Source organism: Siniperca chuatsi, linkage group LG11 (genome assembly GCF_020085105.1).
Source record: "Siniperca chuatsi isolate FFG_IHB_CAS linkage group LG11, ASM2008510v1, whole genome shotgun sequence".
Taxonomy (NCBI): domain Eukaryota; kingdom Metazoa; phylum Chordata; class Actinopteri; order Centrarchiformes; family Sinipercidae; genus Siniperca; species Siniperca chuatsi.
The window spans coordinates 18,932,354-18,943,095 of NC_058052.1; positions in this window are offsets into that span (position 1 = coordinate 18,932,354).

A 10,742-nucleotide genomic window follows, 5' to 3' on the forward strand; every position below is an offset into this window, starting at 1 on the left:
TGAGAGGAATGTGAGAGAGTATGTTGTATGACAAACTGGTCCTGGGCTAGATTTAAACCCAAGACCACTGTGCTAAGAAGAAGGAGCCAACCCCATACAGGCCTGAGAGTCACAAAGCGTCTGAAGCCACAGCCACATGAGTTTTCTTTATGATAGTTAATGTAATGTTTAAAGGGGGACTAAGTATTACTTGACTAAGTAGGACTTGTATTCATTCTATCAGCAACTTTGTTTTGGACTCTGCACTGCAGTTCTACAATAAATTAACAGCACAGAGTAACAACACAATAAGAACACACATGGCATAAAACCAGCAATCATAAAAAAGATAAAACATAAGACCAGCAGCATAAAAAATAAACAATAATAAACCTGTCAGAACAGACATAAAAATAAATTCCCATAAACCTGCTGTGCCGATTTTACCATCATTCTTTAGATTACATAAAAGGCTAGCTAATTGCTCAAGTGAAGATAATATGATCAGTTAGGGAAATTATTACTGTAGTCAAAGCCATTAGTGAGGGCAATAATGTTGTAACTGATGGCCCTATACTGTAATCACAGAGAAGGGCTTGTGTCCAGATCGCTGTGTTATATATAGTAATAAATTGAAAAATAGATGTAATGTGGGACAAAAGCAGCAGAGGGCAGCAAATCACAATTCTCTCAGAAACATTAAAATCACTCTGACCATCAGTTTATTGATCATCCACTGAGGGTAAATGGATTATAATTGGTCCGAGCACCAAATTGAGACTGTATAATTGAATTATTTTTGCGCCTTATTGATGACATGCTCCATAACTGGCTGACCTAAAATTGGGGGTAACTTTAACAGCAACCTCCAGGAAAAGGCGGTTTGGCAAAAATAGTGGCATGTTATCCCATCTGCTGAGTTCAAGAAGCTTTCAATGAAAATATTATTTCTGCCTCTGACTGTGCATGGTGGAGCATGTGCTGTGTTTGTGAGAGAGAGAGAGAGAGAGAGAGAGAGAGAGAAGGAAGGAAAGGATGAGCAAGTGATGGAGAATGAAACAGGCCTGACAAGCTGAAAGCTGCAGCTCTGTTCTCTCCCATGCCTGAAGGTAAAACCTAGAATGATTTCTACAGAACAGAACAACCTGTGGAGAAGTTACACAATAGAAAAGATCAGTCGAGCTGAGCGCTGAGCTGCTGCTTGTCTGGCTCATACAACCAGGGGGGCAGCACTTTCCCTGTGACACTAGCTAACATTGTAAATAGTTAATTAGTTCTCATTTGATTGTTATAGTCTGTAGTGAGTGGAATTGATTTTGTCACCTCCTGCCTTTGCACCACTGCGTCCTGCCAACAAAGCAGCTGCTCAACTCAATGGAGAGAGACAGAAAGATGAACTGCAAAATAAATGCACTTTCATTTGGGATATTATAGAGTCCTGAAATGGTTGGGGGTTTTTTACAGTAAAACAAGCAAAAAAATCTGCCAGTACGGTAAGGTTTTGTCACCTGTTCACAAAACAAAAGAACAGCAGTGAAAGAAGTACTCAGATCTTTTATTTAAGTAAAAGTAGCAGTGCCACAGTGTAGAAATACTCTGTCACAATTAAACATCCTGCATTCAAAATTCTACTTAGTAAAAGTACATGAGTATAAGCATCAAAATATACTCAAAATCATATTATATTATTGGATTACAACTATGGATGCATTCATGTGCATCGCTTTAATGTTGCCACTGGTAATGGTGGATGCAGTGCTTGAGTAAATGTACTTTCCACCACTGCAAATAAATGAAACAAAGCGTTGTTTTTATACTTATGAAGCAATCTATTTATATTATCTTGTTCCAAGGTCCTGATATGTCCATGACATTTATAGAAAATTCCCGAAACTAAAGAAACTGCATCGAAAACAGGTGAAATTATCTCAACCAACTAGCAGATTTGTTTGTTGTAAAACATTACTCATCTGAAATATAAAAGCAGACTAACAATGGTGTTTTGTGAGAAATGTCTCTCCCAAGTTTATAACCTGTGTCTCCACAATGTCTGGAGTCTCCACCCATCCTATGTGTGCAAGGCTATGACATTCTCAGCCCACACTCAATCAATCAAGATCTTAACCCTGCACACTCACTCACTCACACACACACCTGTACTGTATGCCATTATGTTGTAATCAGTGGTCTCAGCGACACCGGGGTAATGATTATATTTATGGTTTTCTCTTGATATCTTGCCTTCGGAGGTCAGTGTCATGAGGTCTCACCTGTGCAAATATACACCATTGTACTTAGACATCCATTTTTGGAAAGAGTTAAATCACATTAAAGACACTATTATCAACATGACATTTTTTTGTTTGGGTGGTTGTATATTTATTTGTCAAATAAAGGAGCTGATTCTAGATGATGTACAATGTCTAACCATGGTCTGTACGTTTATTTTTTACACTCTGGCGGCTGCCCTGTTGCAACACTGTTACATGAGGAATTGTTTGGAAAATGTCAGCCACTCATTTTGACATGAATTATGATTTCACAAACATGGCCTTCGTGCTTTAAGAAACCTAGATAAGGCTGTGGGTGGATAACTCTAATAAGTACTCTACAATATGACTTCTTTACACAAAGGTGTCGAGAAACTCTCTCCAGACTGCATGTGGTCTTTTTCCAGTCAGTTGGCATGTGTGTGTGTGTGTGTGTGTGTGTGTGTGTGTTTCATGTTCTTATATCCCAGTGGGGACTTTAACCTGAATGCACACTAACCCACAACTTGTGACACCGTGGGGACAAAAATTGAGGTCCCCACGGGTAGAGACTTCATTTTGAGGGTTAAGACTTGGTTTTAGGGTTCAGGTTACAATTAGTTAAGGTTAGGGTTAGGGTAAGGGTTAAGGTTAGGCATTTAGTTGTAATGGTTAAGGTTAGGGCAAGGGGCTAGAGAGTGTATAAGTGTGTGTGTGTGTGTGTGTGTGTGTGTGTGTGTGTGTGTGTGTGTGTGTGTGTGTTGACCTAACACCTCCTTGTCATGTTTCCTGGTTGGTTGCTCACCCATGACTCAACATCTTTTTCTCTGAGTCAGTTATGCTAGATAGATAGATAGATAGATAGATAGATAGATAGATAGATAGATAGATAGATAGATAGATAGATAGATAGATAGATAGATAGATAGATAGATAGACTTTATTGCTCATGGGTGGTGGGGGGGGTACCTCTAAAGTTCACTAATTAACACCTTAATACGTACAAAATCAGAAGTGTAAAAACGACAATTTGTGGTTTTACGAGGGCCTATGTGTGGGATTATTTCTTGGCCAGGCGTAGTCTCTTGTTGTTTTTATACTTTGTTTTTTGTACAGATTAAAGAAAAAGATGTAACATGTTAAAGGTCCAGTGTGTAAGATTTAGTGGCATCTAGCGGTGAAATTTCAGTTTGCAATCATTTGAATACCACTCGCCTCACCCTCCCCTTCCAGCGTGTAGGAGAAACTACGGTGGCCGCGAAACTCGTGAAAAATGCGAACGGCCCTATCTAGAGCCAGTTTTTGGTTTGTCCATTCTGGGCTACTGTAGAATCATGGCGGTGAAACATGGCAACCTCTGTAGAAGGGGACCTGCTCCCTATGTATATAAAAACAGTTGATTCTAAAGTACTGAAAACACAATGATTCCAATTTTCAGGTGATTATATACTAATGAAAACATACTTAGAAATATTATATTCCATTTCTGCCAATACCTCCTCCTATATGTTTCACACTGGACCTTTAATGCTAAGTTAAGATAACTGACATGAAAGTAAAAGCAAATAAGCGTATTACCCAAAATTTTAATATAGTACCGTTTATGTAGTGCATACTAGTACTAGTGCATTTACATCAGGCAGCATTTTAATGTTGTAGCTGGTGGACATGGTGCCAATTTGAACTACTTTCCTGTTTGTTTTCCATATATAACAATGCATCATAATTTATAAGATGATTAGCCATATGTTTTCAATGTACATTCTTAATCTGTTACTTGTAAGTAACTATAGCTGTCAGATAAATGCAGTGGAGTAAAAAGTATATTTTGTATGTAAAATCTTAATCTAAAATTACATGTAAGTAACTAGTAGCTGTTAGATAAAGTAAAAAGAATAAAAAGTAGCCTACAAAATTTGACTTTGAAATGTTGTGGCATAGAAGTTATCTAGCTAGCTAGTACTGTCAGCAAAATGTTTATATTTATATTAATTATGCAGCAGAATAGCCCCCACCTGTGTTATATTATTATATGTTATGTTACAGGATTATATTTACTAATGTATTAACATGCAAGCTGGTCAAGGGAGCACTGAAATAACTATATATTATATATTGTAGATAGATAGATTATATATAGATATGACTAATATTGTACTTTTTACTCCACTACATTTATTTGACAGCTGGAGTTACTGGTTGCTATTCAGTTGAAGATTTCACATTAAAAAATATTTGATAAACTTAAAAAATTCAACACATTGTTAAAGATTAAACCAGTGGTTCTCAGGTGTCTAGCTGTGGCTCCTTGTCGTGTTTCAGATATCTATGGGTTGTTAGCAGTTCCACCAAAGACAGATGTCCCCTAAAAACTGCTCAGAAATGTTCATTGTTCGATGTTCAAAGAACGAGTACTTTTACTTTTGATACTTTAATTACATTTTGCTGATAATACTTATGTACTTTTCCTTAAGCAGGAATATGAATGCCTTGTGATGGAGTATTTTTACACCGTTGTATTGGTACTTTTACTTAAGTACAGGATTTGAATACTTCTTCCACCACTATAGGTAGATAGATAGATAGATAGATAGATAGATAGATAGATAGATAGATAGATAGATAGATAGATAGATAGATAGATAGATAGATAGATAGATAGATAGATAGATAGATAGATAGATAGATAGATAGATAGATAGATAGATAGATAGATAGATAGATAGATAGATAGATAGATAGATAGATAGATAGATAGATAGATAGATAGATAGATAGACTTTCTGAGAAGTCAGACTGACCGTTGCTTTCTCATGGAGACAATGGCTCCCAGCTGTAGTATATGTGTGTGTGTATGTGTGTGTGTGTGTGTGTGTTGCGAGTGCTGAGGGAGCCTCTTTTCTCCCACTCAGGTCACATCTAAACAACAGGACAGGGTCAAGACCATACAGATTAAACTATTACCATTATGATATTTGTAGGACTCGAGGGTGGAATCATGACCAGCAGTTATGAATACCAGGTTTCATAGAGAACAGTTAAAATGACGTGCAGCTGCCAAAGAAGAAAGGAGAGAGAAAAGGAGGGAGGAAGGGGCTGAGAGGTAAGGGATGTGTGATTCTTAGCCTCCTTACATGTGTCTGTGTGTGTGTGTGTGTGTGTGTGTGTGTGTGTGTGTGTGTGTGTGTGTGTGTGTGTGTGTGTGTGTGCCTAAGCCATGTGTTCAGGGACTGTGTGTAGGTGTTAGGGGATATTTTGGCTGCAGCAGGGGGAATCAGGCATGAGAGAGGCCTTCGTCATATAATAGGATAATGTTTTATCTCATCGGAAGAAAGGAGGGGGGTGGGGGGGTGGGCTGGTGTATTGAGAAGGCAAAGAGAAAGGCTGATTATTTTCATAAAGCAGATCAGGCATGGTTGTCCATCCACAAAACTTTACAACCTGTTTTACATCTGTTGTACTCATGCGCACACACACATACACATTAATATTATGTACACAGGGTAGTATCTGGTCAGACAGGTTAGGACAAGCAATAGGACATTCTTTTCATTATGTAACATCTATTCACAAAGAGAATTATGTGCTTAGTCTACAAGAGACTGCATGTCTGTCAGTGTGTGTGTGTGTGTGCATGATGCCAGTTAGATAGTTCTTCCTATAGTTTAATGCCCTTTTTAATGTAAGTCAGTATAATTTTAGCTTGTTTAACTGCCCTCACAAAACATTGAATTGAACATCGACCACCCGTTTTTTCCAATTCAAAGTCTCACTGGCCGTGCATGGCTGTGGTTCTATACTGGACAGGCCCTGGATAACAGTGTGTGAAGGCCAGAGCCGAAAATACCAATCAACTGGCCTGGTTAAGTAATGATTTTAAGAGGTGTGAGGTTTATGTGATGGGAATGCTCAATGGGTCTTTTGTACCTTACTTCAATCACTGGTGCAACTTTTTCCCAACATTTTTAATTGCACCCCTTAAAACAAATTCAAGCTATGTCTGCTACACAGGTTGTGTTATGTCTGTGGGTTGTCACCAGTCCAACCAAAGGTGATTATTCCCAGATTATTCTCACTTTGTTGTACCTAAAAAAAATGACATATATAATATTTACATAAAATGTGTCAAATGTGACATGCAACAATGTCCCCGGTCGGACATAAACTGGGGACGTTGAAGTTCATGGTCGGAGCCTTAACCTCTGGACCACAAGGGCGCCTTAGTATTTTTGGGACATTTTTTCCTATACAAGATAGTATACAGTAGAGCACAAACAGAAAAAGAGCATAGGTCCCTGGCCAGACGCTGTCATTACATGGTCAGCATCTTAAACCTCAAGTGTGAGAAATGTGAAAAGTGAATGCTTCAGATGTAAGACCATCGTCAACACATCTTTGACTGAAACATTTACTTTTCTGGGCATTTTTTTCTATTTTATCTGATTTACCTTGGCTGCACACACCTGATACTACTTGTCAAGAAGCCTGGATTCAACAGTACAAACCCTTTCACATTGCTTATGATGGGGCTAACACACAGATAAACACATTAACTCCTGCGAGCAGTTAAGTTTTTAATCCATGCAATCTGCATATGTTTGAACTGTGGGACGAAATTGGAGGAGACCCGCACAAAAACTGGGAGAACATGACAAACCTGATATGACTCTTGATTCCTGAAATGATGTGTTCAAATCAAAGCACAAACCTGAGTGACCAGTTTGAGTTAGTAATGACTGCTAAACTCATTCTCAAAGTAAATAGATAAAATCACAATGAAATATTATAAGAAACATCAATTCAATTCAGTGGGGCTTTATTGGCATGGGAAACAGACATTAACATTGCCAAAGCAAGTGTGAAATAAAAACATATACATGAAGAGAAGAAATGTGCTATTTAAATATATGCCGATAAATAAGAAATATCAATGTATTTATTGATAAATGCCCCCAAATTATTTATGTCCCTGTATTTTTTGTAAATCAAAATGTCATTACTTTCTACTTTCTGGAAAACATGGTGAGATGAGTTAAAAACTTCCAAAAACAAAACCATCACATTTTTCCTGACCCTCCACATCTCCCATAACATATAACTACCTCAGTTTTCCCACTGATATTTTTTAGGTGCATAATTGTGAACAAATGCCTGATTTATGTACTGCCTGAGCATAAAGTTTCAACAGAAATACATCAAATTATGAATGTCAGATAGTTTCAACAGTGCTGTCTCTTTGGGACTTTAAATATTGGAGTGAAGTTTGTCTCCCAAAGAATGAGCTTAACAATGACTCTATTGTATTTTATAAGTAAAACAATATAAAACAATAACACTAGACAGCACAATCAGGTGCTTAAGCCCCAGGTTTAAGTCATCACTGACAAGTCAGTAACCCTCAACTGCATATCATTTCCCTCAGTCAACAGAAAGTATTTTTGACCCTCACACCCTCCCATTCATAAATATTTTATGCTAACATGTTGCAATATCTTATGACATGTTACTGATTAATGAAATGAGGAGCTGAAGTGGGTATAATGTTGCATTTTGGGGTGGGAACACTTTTAAATCAAGATAACTTGTACTTGTGTATATATATATATATATATATATATTTATATATATCAGCTCATTGGTTTCGGTGATGGTTGATGAGGAAAGCCGTTGTGGTTGACGTGGCAATACCAAGTGATGGCAACATCAGGAAAAAGGAACATGAGAAACTAGAGAAATACCAAGGGCTCAGAGAAGAGCTGGAGAAGGCTTGGAAGGTGAAGGCGACAGTGGTGCCCGTGGTCATTGGAGCACTCGGGGCAGTGACCCCCAAACTGGAGGAGAGGCTACAGCAGATCCCTGGAAGAACACCAGACATCTCGGTCCAGAAAAGTGCAGTACTAGGAACAGCAAAGATACTGCGCAGAACCCTCAAGCTCCCAGGCCTCTGGTAGAGGACCCGAGCTCGAAGGATGAGACCACCCGCGGAGGGTGAAGGACGAAGTTTTTTTTATAAAACAAACACGTCCTTCACCCTATATATATACATATATTCCTAAACTGCGATTTTCCATTTGTTGGCTCAATGCAATATTGTTCAGTTATTTATCTCTACTAATACTCACTGATGTAATTTAGGGTGGACTTTGGCAGAATTTTTTTTTGGAAAAAATACCGAATTATTACATAGAGAAACTAGGGACCATATGTATGCTCTAATATAACTTTTCTAATGCATATGTTGCTTGTTTTCATTATCAGAAGACCCAAATCTTACAAAAAATAGGGTGAAATATTTTTTTACCCCATAAAAAACTATTATTAAATATTCATGCAGTAGAAGGTTACATTTCAGTATTTGGTGATTTCAGTGAATGGGCAAAGGCCTCACATATAAAGCTGACTGTCATGTTGGACTGAATCTGTGAGACAGTGTGACTAACCGAACGGCGACCACAAGTGCTTCATCGTCTCTAATCTACGAAACCATGAAACATGTGCGAAGACAAGAGGAAACTATTAGCTGTTTGGTCAGGGAGGCGTTCGGTACAGTTCAATAGTCTAGGACTTAACGGTGAGCAAACAGCTTTGATTAAGTGTATGTATATGGACAATATATAGCCTGGAGAACCTTTTCTCTTTTCACAAATCACGATAAGAACTCACAGAAAGATCTCCATTTCCACACTTCAAGTGTGAAAGCAAAAAGGTTTTGTTGTATCCTCTGGAGGCCCACGCAGGGTGTCACCCTGAGTGTTTAGCAGGTGCAAAGATATTTGCCTGATATGGAGGCCTAATGGGTTTGTCCTTTGAACTCATTTTACACGCAGAGGAACCTATCCATGGAATAACCATGCTGTATCTCAGGGTGGCTCAAGGATGTCATAAACAATTTCTGCAAGAGTTAGACTAAATAGTAATTATTACCAGATTTTTTCTCTGAAAAGTGTTATCAGGAACGTTGTTGATCTCAGACTATTATGTTGGTTTATGGATAGGATTTGTTATCTTTTTCTTATTAGTCATAGATTAGCAGAGTGATGTTAAAACTCCCTGACAAATGATACTACATTGTTATGTTTCACATGATGAGACAGTGACAAAGAATTTGAACTTGAGAAACAAAATTAATAAATCAACTTGTGATTGTGAATAAAAAAATACTTCACCCTTTAGAGCAGCAGCTGAAACTGCTTAGGAATATTTTGCTGTCCAGGTCATTGTTTCAAGTATTTCATTTCAAAATGTGAGATTATGAAATCACTACAGCCATAAAAAAAACTCAATTTTGCTGATTCCAGAGGGCTAATCCTGTATTGATTATCAGCTATCACCCCCACATGATGATTTTGATGTCAGGAAGGGATTAACCAGTTGTGGGGGGGAAATTAAATATGGGCCACTAAGAATTTTTATTTTTGTATGTTGATTTATAACAACCTGTATCAATCTCATCCATGCTTGTTGCCCAGTTTCTGGCAATTTTCTTCATTCTGCCTACAAACCCGTCATACTCAAACTTCATCCAGATATGTTGGGCATCTATGAAAACTTTGGGATCTCCACTAGAATTTAGAATAAAGTTCTGTGGGTTTGAAATCACACACATCATCAGTTTGTAGTGACCGGTCCAACAACTGGCCGCTGCTTGTTAAGGGGTTACAGTGAAACAAGATTCTGACACAGGGGCCCTCTAAAAGAAAGGATTATGATTAGGTAAAAAGTCAGGAGCCACCTTAAGGCCCTTATATTTTTACTCTGAATTTGGTGTAGTGTTGCACACTGCAAAACAGCAGTTAATCAAACCACAAACTAAGTTAATCTGGGGCCTCTGGAGTACCTGGGGGTCTTGGGTCTTGGTACCAGTTGCCAGATTTGCCGAGTTAATAATTCATCTTTAGTTGAGGTTAATGTTGAGCTGAGTGAAATGGTAAAATGGCTGCATTTATGTAGCGCTTTTAAGTGCTTTACTATTTGCCTCTACTTCACCCATTCACACACACACACAGATTGTAGCAAACCGCCATGCAAGCCTGACCATCGGGAGCAATTTGGTGGTTCAGTTCGACATGTGGGCAGGAGGAGCCAGAGATCAAACTGCCAACCCTGCGAATAGTGGACAAATCGCCCTAGAGGACTTACAGGTACAGTCCCCTATAGAGAAACGCTATAGTCCGGATCAGCAGCCACGATGAGGCTCTGAGATTTGATTTCAAACCTCTAAGATTTTCTAACTACTGAGCAGTTCACCTGAGGCAACATTTTTAAAAATGAACGTAACGTCTCAGAATGAAGCCCTCCTCGATTTCTGATATTATCTTTAACTTTGTGATAGCATGTCAGCTGTTCTGGTATCTCTTCAATCTCTGATAACAATATGTTCTATTCTGAGAATATTGGGAAGGGTTGACTTTGGAGGGAGTTGCATATGTGTGTGTGTGTGTGTATGTAAGTGTGTTTGTGTCTATCCTGGCTCCCCGTGGTCGTTCTATTGGTCTTCTGAGTGGGTGGTCTGTT